The sequence below is a fragment of the Rhinolophus sinicus genome, chromosome 8 (assembly GCF_057876585.1).
Source record: "Rhinolophus sinicus isolate RSI-liver-muscle chromosome 8, RSI-T2T, whole genome shotgun sequence".
NCBI lineage: Eukaryota > Metazoa > Chordata > Mammalia > Chiroptera > Rhinolophidae > Rhinolophus > Rhinolophus sinicus.
The window spans coordinates 39,953,863-39,967,031 of NC_142508.1; positions in this window are offsets into that span (position 1 = coordinate 39,953,863).

Consider the following 13,169-nt stretch of genomic DNA (forward strand, 5'->3'; position numbering starts at 1 on the left):
TTTATTATTTTAAAATTAATTTCAGCTTTTGTTGGCTCAAAAGTGTATAATGTCCTTCTTAATATCGATTCTCTAATATTTTCATCTACTTCTCTCTTTAAATGTGTATAAGCTCTTAATAGTTGTTTTGATCACAAAATCAATAGCTTTCACAATAAGCATTTGTTATTTCAGTGTTTTACTCTTGAAATATATATTATTCTTTTATGTTTCAACTGAAAAAATTTCAACATGTAAAGAACATCAAGAACTCAATTGTAAATTGGACAGTGTGTGTTCAGATAATGACAGTAGATGGAAATGACCTGTGTGGTCCCCACCATTGATGGGATTCGGCAGATGATCACCTAGGCAACTGCAGTATCTCTAATGCCATCAGGTTCAGGGATGGTTACTTAGCTCTCCAAACGCTGATGGCAAAGGCTGAGGCAAGCTACTTAACCTTGTGCCCCTGGTGCTTATCTATAAAATGGAGATCGTAGTAACCTATTTCACTAGGTTTGGGAGAGATTTAACTTGGTTAAAGTTACAAAGACCCTATTTCCCAATGAGGTCACATTCTGAGCTACAGGGATTAGGAGTTCAATATATCATTTTTTGTGGACACAATTCAACCCACGACACCAGGGAAAGAGAGAAGCCATTTCCTCCATTTCCTTGTTCCAGACAGGAACATGGGACTGGGGGGCACCAAGACCTTTCTAGGTCTTACCTTGTCTTCACTGACCATCCCTTCTTTCTCCACCTTGCAGGGTGAGGCTGAACTCTTAGGAGGAAGTAGCTTCTCACCAGCCCCACCTGAGTACCTAATGGACATGTCACACCCAAGCTGCCCAAAGGGAACACCTTATGTTTCTCTCCAAATCTGCCCTCTCTTGTCTTCTCCATCTTGGTCATGGCCACACCATCCTTCCAGGTGCTCAGGCCCAAAATACCGGAGTCATCTTTGACTCCTTGTGCACTCTTATATGTCACGCAGGCTCTGTTAAGAAGTATCACGAGCTCTGCTTTCCGGACGGACCCAGAATCCATCCACTTTTTACCACAGTTTGGTCTTCATCAGCTCCCTTCTCCCTGCCTGCTCAGTGAGATACCTGCTTCCACCCCAGGGAGTAGGATTGCCGGATAAAATATAATAAACAATTTTATTTCGTGTAAGTGCGAGTATACCCCAAATGTCGTATGAGATATACTTACAAGTAAAATATTCTCCATTGTTTATCTGAAGTTTAAATATGACTGGACATCCTATACTTTTATTTATTATATTTGGAAACCTCTGACTCCTCTGTAGAAGACTCCCCAAACACACCAAAAGGCTCCTGTTAGCACCTAAATCAGATCACGTCCCTCTCTGCTCAGAACTCTGGCTTCTATCTCCCTCTGGTAAAAGGTCAAGTTCTCCTCATAGGCTGACTAATTTTGCCTTCTATTTACTTTTTTTACTTCATCTCATTCCACTCTCTCCCTTGCTTTTTGCTATTTCTTGATCACAATAGGCACAGTCCTGCCTCAGGACCTTTGCACTGGCTGTTCCCTCTGCCTGAACTACTGTTGCCCCAGATATTTCCATGAATTAATCCTTTGCTTCCTTTAAGTCTTTGCTCAAATGTCACTTTTTGAATGAGACTTACTCTAACCACTCTACCAAAAAAATTTCCCCCTCCTCCCCTCCTCTTATATTCTTAGCACTTACCTCTTTCTCATATACAGTATAATTTACATATTTATGGGGTGCTTTTGCTTATTATTTGTCTCCGCCTACTAGAATATAAGCTTCATGAGGGCAGGAATTTTCATTGATTTTGTATTGTTCATTGCTGTATCCTAAGCACCTAAAACAATGCCGGGCACATAATTCAATAACTGTTCTGCATGTGTGTGTAATTAACAAATGGAGCCAAGACTACTTGAATTTGTATTCACATTCTCTGCTTACTAGTTGTGTGACCATTGCCAGTTTTTCTTAATCTCTCTGAACCTCAGTTTCCTCTGCTGTAAAATGGGGATAATAATGTGATGCTCATAGGGTTGTTGTGGGGATTAAATGAGTTAGTGCAGGTCAAGTGGCTTACATGTAGTAAGCATTATATTAACTCATTATTATTATTTTTAAAAAAGATTTTATTGGGGAAGGGGAACAGGATTTTATTGGAGTACAGTGTGTATTTCCTGGACTTTTTTTCCAAGTCAAGTTGTTGTCCTTTCAATCTTAGTTGTGGAGGGTGCTGTTCAGCTTCAAGTTGTTGTCCTTTCAGTCTTAGTTGTGGAGGGCACAACTCAACTCCAGGTCCAGTTGCCGTTGCTAGTTGCAGGGGGCGCAGCCCACCATCCCTTGCGGGAGTCGAACCGGCAACCTTGTGGTTGAGAGGATGTGCTCCCACCAACTGAGCCATCTGGGAGCTCAGCTGGCAGCTCAGCTCAAGTTGCCATGTTCAATCTTAGTTGCAGGGGGCAGAGCCCAACATCCCTTGCAGGATTCGAGGAGTTGAACTGGCAACCTTGTGGTTGAGAGCCCACTGGCCCATGTGAGAATCGAACCGGCAGCCTTCGGAGTTAGGAGCATGGAGGAGCTCTAACCGCCTGAGCCACCAGGCCAGCCCCCTAACTCTTTAGTATTATAATCAGTAATAGTAGGAATACAAATAGATTTATTATTAACAAATGTACACCATTCAGTTGCAAATAATAGAACTACAGTTTAAATTGGCTCAAGTAAAATAATTTTTTTAAAAGGATTTTATTAGCTAATGTAACTGAAGGATGGTCTAGCTTCTGGCATGGCTGGATCCAGGTGCTAGATAATGTCCTCAGAAAATCTGTCTCCCTGTCTCCAGAGTTTCTTCCCTGTTGGCCTTTTTCACAGGCAGGCTCCCAGCAGCTCAGGGTTCCTGCCCTCCCAGCAGACACCGTTCATCCAGCAAAAGAAGAAAGAGAACCTTCTCCCCCACCTCCAGTCACTCCAGGAAAAACGCTAGGTTGAACTCTGCTTGACTGTGAATGGGTTATGTGCTGACCCTGGGACCAGAGATGGAATTAGTGCACTTGCTCAACTTTCTGGCTGGAAGGCTCTTCCCTGACCTCCACATGAGGTCTCCACATGCCTTGCCTCCTTCAGGTCTCTGGTGACATGTCCCCTTCCCCACAAGTTCTCCCTGACCCAGTCCACCAGCTCTCTCCGTTCTCCTTTCTTGATTTGTTTGCTCATAGCACTTACCGCCATCTGACATCCCATAGAGTTTACTCACTTGTTTTGTTTTGCTCCCTCTCTAGAATGGACTCCCCCTGAAGGCCGGGTGTTTGCCTGTCTTGTTCATGCTGCATCTCTAGCACTTAGAACAGGGCCTGGAACATAGTAGGTGCTCAATAAATATTCATTGGCTAATGAAATGGTTTGTCTCCATTTTGAAGATAACGAAAGCTGATGTTTATCGAGCACTTACTCTGTGCCAGCCGCATTCTAAACACTTTGAAAGTATCCAGGCACCAAATCCTCATTAAAACGCTGTGAAGGGCGGCCAGTTAGCTCAGTTGGTTAGAGCATGATGCTAATAACACCAGGGTTGCTGGTTCGAGTCACTGTGAGCTGCGCCCTCCTTAAAAAAACAAAAGAAACAAAAAGAAAAAAGTGCTCTGAGGATTCAGTAATCCCCAGTTGACAGATTGAGAAATTGAGGCCCAGGGAGATGGTGAAACCTGCTTTACCCAGTTTCTGCTACTGTGACAAATTATGACAAACTTAATGGCTTAAAACATCACGCATGTATTGTCTTCCAGTTCTAGAAGTTACATCTAAAATGGCTCAGCGGGGCTGCCTTCGTTATGGAGGCAGCTGGCAGGCAAGAATGATTTCCTGGCCTTTTCTGGTTTCTAGAGTCCAGCTGCATTCCTTGGCCTCTGGCCCTTTCTTGCATCACTCCAACCTCTGCTTCCATCGTTATATCTCCTTCTGACTCAGATGCTCGGGTCTCCCTCTTTTTTTTTTTTTTTTTTTTTTTGTGTGTGTAACGACCCTTGAGATGACATTGAGCCTACTTAGATAATCCAGGATATACTCTCCCCATCTTAAGGTCTTGAACTCGATCACATCTACAAAGCCCTCTTTGCCGTGGGAGGTCATACATCACAAGTTCTGAGGGTTAATGCGTAGTTGTCTTTGGAGGTTATTATTCAGCCGTTCACAGTTGTTAAGGTCACATCCAGCCAAGAAACCACAGTGCTAAGATTCAAACTCAGGTCCCGGTGACTCCGGGTCTATTTCTTACTCGCCATGATGGTGGGAGGGCACCCGTCATAGGCCCTGCTTTCTGTGTTCCTCGTAGAAACTTTCTGTGCCGCCCTGGAGGCCCCCCAAATTGTGGGGGCCACATTCCCTCCACCTCCACAGCCACCCACCCCCTTCCACTGGGCTCCCATTCTTGGAATGGAACTCTGGACCTCGGCCTGTGAACACCCTCCCCTTACAGACCCTTTCCTCCCCCTCAGCCTGGGGACATGATTTGTTCCCAGGGCTTGGCTCCCTCGGATCCAGCTGGATGGTTGGAAGGATAGAAGGGACAGCCAGGGCCAAATTCCAAGGCTCAGAGGACACGGAGGATTTGCAGATGGACTGTGAACTCAGGAAGGGCCACAATCCCCTCCTCCCCATGCAAAAGCCATTCCCTGCCATGATGCAAAAACTCAGCCAGCCTCTGGGATTTCACAGAAAACCCAGTACCGCAAACCTCAAATGCGCAAGCCTCCTGTTTTTCTAGTAACTTTTCCTCTCCAAGGCAGCGAGCTGCTAGTGACTGTTTTCCCCTCAAACCTCCAAGTGACCCTGCCCAGCCCGAATTCTCAACTGCTGATCTGGAATCTTCCTTTATTAAGAACAGAGGTACAACCAACAGTGAGCACAGACAAATATTATGGGGAAGAGTATAAGAGTGTGGATTCTGCAACTGATTGCCGACTTCCAGAGGCCTTGTTTCTTACCAGCTGTGTGACCTTTGGGAAGGCACTTCTCCTCTCTGTGCCTCAGTTTCCTCATCTGTAAGATGGGAATGATAATAATAACAGTACCTACCTCAGAGGACTGCCATGTAAATAAAACAAGCTATAGGGGCCGGCCTCATGGCTCAGGCTGTTAAAGCTCCATGCTCCTAACTCCGAAGGCTGCCGGTTGGATTCCCACATGGGCCAGTGGGCTCTCAACCACAAGGTTGCCAGTTCAATTCCTCAAGTGTCGCAAGGGATGGTGGGCCCTGCTCCCTGCAACTAAGATTGAACACTGCACCTTGAGCTGAGCTGCCCACTGAGTTCCCGGACGGCTCAGTTGGTTGGAACGCATCCTCTCAACCACAAGGTTGCTGGTTCAACTCCCTCAAGGGATGGTGGGCTGTGCCCCCTGCAACTAGCAATGGCAACTGGACCTGAGCTGCGTCCTCCACAACTAAGACTGAAAGGACAACAACTTGACTTGGAAAAAAGTCCTGAAAGTACACACTGTTCCCCAATAAAGTCCTGTTCCCCTTCCCCGATAAAATCTTAAAAAATAAAAAATAAAAAAATAAAACAAGTTATATTTGCAAAGTGATTAGAACAGAGTGTGGCTGTAAGCACTACATAAGTTTTTGTTAAAAAAATAAAATAAAATAAAACTTATTTGCTCCTTTATCTTCCTACCATGAAATCCACATTTGCCAGTGTGCACTTGCTCTTCTGTCTTGTCTTTGGAGGAGGTGTCCATGCTTCCACCAAAAGCCAGTCCCTTCTCTACATTGGGGTCCCACCTTCATTCAGGGGCAGGGCTGGGCTCTATCTATCCCTAACCTGGTTCATTTCACCATCTCTTTTGTATCCTGGCCCCACCTCTAGCTAACTCCCCATTTCCCTCTTCCTCTTTATAGCAAAATACCTTTAAAGAACTTCCATCCTCAGACTTCTGCTAATCTACCTTCTGCTCACTCTTCCAGTCCCTTGTGGTCTGATTGCTGTCCCCACCTCTCAAACGGTGACCCTTGTCAAGGTACCAGAGCGTCCATCTTGTAAACCCAACATAACGACCCCTTCTCTGCCCTCATCTGACTGCTCTCCCTTCCCTCAAACCCTCTCTTCTCTGTGCTGGTCGCCGTAGATGTCATTAGTTAAAATGAAGTCATACTGGAGTCAGGTGGGCTCTTGATCCAACAGGACTGGTGTCCTTATAAGAAGAGGAGAGAGACACAGAGGGAAGGCAGACATGTGAAGACAAAGGCAGAGACTGGAGTGATGTGGCCACAAGCCAAAGGACACCAAGGACTGTCAGCTAAGCACCAGAAGCTGGAAGGGACCAGGAAGGATTCCACTAAAGGTTTCTGAGGGGGAACAGCCTTATTGACACCTTGATTTCAGACTTCTGGCCTCTAGAACTGTGAGAAAGTACATTTCTGTCATTTTAAGCCGCCCAGTTGTGATACTTTGAGATGGCAATACTTGGAAACCCATCCTTTCTCTCTCTGTCTGTCTGTCTGTCTGTCTGTCTGTCTGTCTCTCTCTCTCTCTCTCTCTCTCTCTCTCTCTCTCTATATATATATATATATATATATATATATATATATATATATATATATATATATATATATATATACCATTCTGAACCATTTGAGAGTTAGTTGCATACATCATGCTCCTTTACCCCTAAATATGTTGGTGTTTACTTCCTAAATATAAGAAGGACATTCTCTTATACAACGAAGGTAGTTATCAAAATCAGGAAATTCAGCCTTGACACCACACGGCTGTCTAATCCTCAGTCCATATTACATATTGTCAATAGTCCGAGTCATGCCCTTCACAGCAACTGTATTTTTCCAGCCCAGGACATAATACAGGATCCTAAGTCGTCACATCTGTCTCGTCTCCTTCACTCTGAAGTTGTTCTCCATCTTTCTTTGACTTTTGTGACCCTAATAGTCTGAGGCGTCCAGGCCAGTGATTTTGTAGAATGACCCTCAATGTGGGTTTGTCTGGTGTCTCCTCACAATTAGATTCAGGGATTGTGCTTTGGGCAGGAATTTCCCAGAAGTGATGCTGTGTGCCCCCTTGGTACCATCCCCCTCAACATGTCCCGTCACCAGGGATGTTCACTTTGATCACTTGACTAAAGTGGCATGTGCCAGGCTTCTCCACTGTGAATCACCACTTTTCCTTTCCTTTCTTTCTTTTAAACAGTATCACATACTTTATTCTGTCTTGAGGATTTCAGCATAACATTTTATACAAAGGGAATCTTTCCATGTCAGCACAGAGAGCTCCCTTCCAATTTTCTTCTACACGCGCGTGTGTTCCATTGTATGGAGTCGATTTGCCAAAGAGTCCTCTCTAAACGGATATTTGGTCTAATTCCAATCTTTTGCTATTTCTCTCTTTGCTTTTCAAACACGCGCACTTGGCGGTCGCTAACCGGTCCCCTCCTGTGAATCCCTTTCCTGGATTTCTCCTCTCCTGCCTGACATTGACCCTCCATGAGGCCTGGGGACTTGGTTCTGGGCCTTTTCCTCTCCTCTCTCCACGCCCTGTCACTAGATGAGCTCATCCAGCCCCTTGGCTTAAAATACCTCCCATGTGCCAATGACTTCTAAATTTATATCTCCACCCCTCACTCCCCCAAACTCCAGGCTCCTGTGTCTAACTCTGTTTGGATATATCTGATATATCGAATGTCAGACCTCCCAAAATGGCATTCCTCTTCTCCCAGCTTGCTTCTCCCTAACGCTTCACCATCACAGGAAAGGACCCACCATCATTTTAATCATTTGAGCCAAAAACAGTCATTAAACATTTTTTTATTCAGGTGAAATTCACATAATATAAAATTAGCCATTTCAAAGTTTACATATGTGGGATTTAATACATTCACAATGTTGTGCAACCATCGCTTCTATTTAGTTCCAAGAATTTTTGTCTCCCCCAAAGGAAACCCTGTCCTCAGTAAGCTGTCACTCCCCACCCCTTGCCCTCAGCCCCTGGAAACCACTAGTCCACTTCCTGTCTCTATGGATTTACCTAATTCAGACATTTCATAGAAATGAAATCATAAATATTGTGATTGTTTGTCATCTGGCTTCTCTCACTCAGCATCATGTTTTCAAGGTTTACCTTCTTGGACAGCAGCTCAGCTGAGCCTTCAGGTCTGGCCCAGCTCTTATTGCAAATGCTGGGGGATCCCACGAAAGCACTTCCCAGCCAAGCCCAGCTCTAACTCTTGACTTTCAAAATCACAAACCAAATAAAACGATTGTTTTAAGCTGTTCAGTTGGGGGGAAGTTTGTTACAGAGCAATAGTAACCAGAACAAAAGTGTTATGTGGGACCTAAGCATTGGCTATACAACTTTTGGCTGTTTCAGGACTCAGACAGTTTGCCTAATTGTCTAACTGCCTTGATGGTGACCAGAGATTTAGGGAGTGTGGTAGAAAAATGCCATCATGTCTCACGGCCTTCAGAAAGGTGCCAGTCACAGGAGGGATAGAGTCTACTCCAAGACACCTGCCTGAAAAGCAGATGTGGAATGTCAAGATACGGTCCAGGTAGACTGAAGATTTAAAGGTTAAAAGAATGACACTTTAACAGAAGAAAAACAATGGTGAATTTGTTTGTAATCTTAGAGCAGCAGAAGCCTTGCTAAGCGTGACACAAACTTCAGAGGTCATGAAAGAAAAGATTAGTACATTTAATCACATAAAAATTTAAATTACCTGCAAGACATAATATACCCTAAACAAAGCCCAAAGACAAACAACAGACTTGGAAAAATACTCGTGACATATGGTGCAGATGACATGTTAATTTCATTTACTGTAAAGCTGTCTTATTTCTCAGCTAGAAAAAGAAACACTAATTTTTTTTAAAAATGGTTAAAAGATACAAGCAGGAAGTTCGCAGGAAAAAAAAAAGTCCAATATACATTGGGAACAATGTTCGATCTCGTGATTAAAGAAATGCAAGTTAGAAGGTACAATTTTAGCCTGTCAGATTGCAGAGATTAAAAAATGAATAATGCAATGCTGTTGAGAGAGGGGAAAATGGACATCTTATTCTTGGCAAAGGCATATATGACGTGATCTTTCAGGAGGACAGTTCAGCGAGAGTGGTTCTCTGTGTGGGAGTTCTGGAGCTGGCTGCCTGGATTTGAGTTACGGATTTGCCATTTATCAGCTACCTGGCCTTGAGCAAATGAATTGTTCTTTATGTGCCTCAGTTTCCTCTTCTGCAAAATGAGGATAATAAGAACACCTTCCTAAAGGCTTGTTGTGAGGATTAAATTAGATAATAGTATAAGGAGCCTTGGACCCTGAATGGAACAGGGGCTGTAGGGAGTGAATTCAGTTGTGTATTTAGCCAAATTTTTACTGAGTGCCCGCTATAAGCAGGACCTTGTTCTAGAACTCTCAAACAGAACAGAACCCCCAGCATGGTTTAAGTCCCCCCTTATCCACTCCTAGAGCTCCCAGTACTACCCTAAACAAAGGCATTGACATCTGTTGGAGTCTCGGATGTGCCCCCAGTGTCAGCATAGGTCTTGGAACAGGGCTTCGAACACTGATATAGATACATATTTAGATAGGATTCGTTGCTCAGGGATCAGAAATGTATATATTCAGAGATCTGTGTTCTCCAACGCCACCACTACTACCTGACTGTCAAACTTTCATAAAAGCTGGCCTTCAGTTACCTCATTAAACCTCCTCACCCTGGGGGTTCCATCTCATGCAGAGATAAGCCCCAAGTCCCTGGCAGGGGCTACAAGGTGCTGCAAGACCTGGTCATCACCTTCCCTCTCCCACCACCTGCTCTTTCTCCAACTTTCTTCTTAACTCTCCCTTTTTCCCTCGGCCCCAGTCACACCAGCGACTTTGCTGTTCCTCAAACTCACCAGGCAGGTTCCAGCCTCAGGGCCTTGTAGTGGCTGTTCCTTCTGCTTGGAATACTGTTTTGAATATTCACATGGTTGCTCCCTCATCTGGCCCCCAATGACTTCTTCTTTTTTTTTTTTTTTTAAAGACTTTATTGGGGAAGGGGAACAGGACTTTATTGGGGAACAGTGTGTACTTCAGGCCTTTTTTCCAAGTCAAGTTGTTGTCCTTTCAGTCTTAGTTGTGGAGGGTTCTGTTCAGCTTCAAGTTGTTGTCCTTTCAGTCTTAGTTGTGGAGGGCGCAGCTCAGCTCCAGGTCCAGTTGCCGTTGCTAGTTGCAGGGGGCACAGCCCACCATCCCTTGCGGGAGTCGAACTGGCAACCTTGTGGTTGAGAGGACACACTCCAACAAACTGAGCTATCTGGGAGCTCAGCAGCAGCTCAGCTCAAGGTGCCGTGTTCAATCTTAGTTGCAGGGGGCAGAGCCCACCATCCCTTGTGGGACTCGAGGAATTGAACTGGCAACCTTGTGGTTGAGAGCCCACTGGCCCATGTGGGAATCGAACCGGCAGCCTTCGGAGTTAGGAGCACTGAGCTCTAACTGCCTGAGCCACCAGGCCGGCCTCCCCAATGACTTCTTTCTTTACCCGAAGATAAAGGAAATATTGAAAGGAAGACATTTTAATGACATTCAGAACATCAAGTGTAGTACAATGACAGCTCTGATAGCCATTCTAGAAAAAGAGTTCCAAAATTGCATTGAAGGGTGGACTAGGCACTGGCATCAGTGCATAGCTTCCCAAGGGGAGTACTTCGAAGGTGATCGTAGTGATATTCAACAATGAGGTATGTAGCACTTTTTCTAGGATGAGTTCGCGAACTTAATTGTCCGACCTCGTATATCTCTCTTATTCATTTGTCTCTGCTCTGTCTGCCCAAGGAGTGTCAACTCTCTAGGACACTGAATTTTGTGTCTTGTTCATTGTTGTATTCACAGTGCCTAGAATCCAACTAACAAGTAACTTATTCGTGACACATGGTATAGATAATATGCTAGTTTCCTTGATTTATAAAGCTTTCTTATTCCTCAGCAAAAAAGAAAACCCCAAATAAAAAATAAAATGGGTAAAAGATATGAACAAAAAATTCACAGAAAAAAATTAAATGAAAAAATTTTTAAATTCACTAGCTGTGTGGCACTAGGTAAATAATTTAACCTCTCTGTACCTCAGTTTTCCTGACTATAAAATACAGGAGCTGCTCAATAAATATTTATAGAATCAGTGACTAACTGAATCAATAAAACAATATCTAACTTATAGCTGTTACAAAACTTGAATGATTTAGTACAGATATAGGGCTTAGAATATTGTCTGGCATATAGCATGCTCTATGTAAGTGATAGCAATGCCTGCTTTAAAAAATAGTACTATTGTTGTGGTTATTATGTGCATCATTCAAGGCCCCTTTCAGTGTCACCTCCTCCAGGAAGCCTTCCTGGATGAGGTCAGACAAGATTAGTTGTTTAGGGCCACCAACACAAAGTTATCTCTTTAAACTTTGGCAAAAATGTCCCATTTAGCATATTCTTTATTCCATGCCCCACACCAGAGGTCAGAACACATCTTCATGATAATTATGGGGCTTCTCTCCCTGACTGTAAACAGACTGGCCTAGCCTGTCACAACCACTGGAGCGAACTCCTAAAAGCAGAGCTTGTTATACTCGCTTAAGTATGCCCAGCACGTCACCCGGAGCCTGGAACAAGGAAACGTCTCAGTCAATATTGGTGGATCGCATAAACGAACCATTCTGTCGCCTGCTTCTCAATTTGTAATGTGCATAAGCCTAGGGATGGGCAGTGGAGCCCCAAGGATTCATGAATCTATGGCAATTTTTTTTAACATCCACCATCACACTTAGCTACAATTTTTTTTTCTGGTGATGAGAACTTTTGAGATTTATTCTCTTTGCAACTTTCAAGTATATAATGCAGTATTATTAACTAGTCACTGTGCTGTACCACATCCCTAGGACTTATTTATCTTATAACTGGAAGTTTGTACCTTTTAACCACCTTCACTCATTTTGCCGACTCCCAACCCCACCTCTGGAAACCACCAATCTGTTCTCTGTAGCTGTGAGTTTGGGTTTTTCTTTTTTTAAAGATTACACATATCCATGAGATCATGTGGTATTTGTCAGGCTTATTTCACTTAGCATAATGCCCTCAAGATTCATCCATGTTGTTTCAAATGGTAGGATTTCCTTCTTTGGTATGGCTGAATAATATTACATTGTATATATACACATCTTGTTTGTCCATTGATCCATCAAAGGACACTGAGGTTGCTTTCATGTCTTGTCTACTGCAAATAATGCTGCAATCAATGAACATGGAGGTGCAGGTATCTTTTTCAAATTAGTGTTTCATTTCTTTCAGATAAATAACCAGAAGTGGAATTGCTGGATCATATGATAGTTCTACTTTTAATTTTTTGAGGAGCCTCTATATTGTTTTCCACAGTGGCTGCACCAATTTACATTCCCCATGGCAAATATTTTTGATTGTCAAACTTAACTTCATCTTTTGAGGGGGAAAATCATATTTGTGTGAAAATGGACAATGTTATATTATGGAGTTGAATGTGAATTTGTAATGCCATAGTAAGACTTCAGAGAATTCTTTATCAAAGAGCTGGTTCCAAAACTCCTAGATGGGAGGCAACATTTTCCTTCTCTTCTCTCTCCTGGAAAACTTGAAAAGCAATGCGTCAGTCTAAGCCTGCTGTTTTATAAGAGTTCTGGCTATTTATGATCATTTGGTGCTCATTAGAGAAGTAGGTCCACTGCGAGTAACAAGGGGTAAGGAACTCCTTTATGGGGATCGGATACTAGGCAATCGTGGGCAAAGCTGGGCAAAATGCAGACCCCAAAATGGGTGGTGGAGACATAAAAAAAGTTACTAACCAGGGAGTGTCACGTCCAGCGCAACACGGGCAGTGAGGGAGCGAGAAGGGGCGGTGTCAGGCTAAGTTTTAAGAAAGAAAGAAACAGAGACTTTATGCAGTTAAATCTCAGCAGGTCAAGGGGTCTCACAGCCTGACAAGAGACTGGAACCCCGAACTGGACCAACTAGTGGCTTATATTGATAAACATACAAGGAAGTAGCATTGTTTTTTACACGGTCTATGAGACTCATCCATCATATCACAAAAGTGAATCAAACCAATTATCCCTGTCCCCAAGCAGCCAGAGCAGAAAGCCCTATGATGACTTAATTAAGGTATGTACCT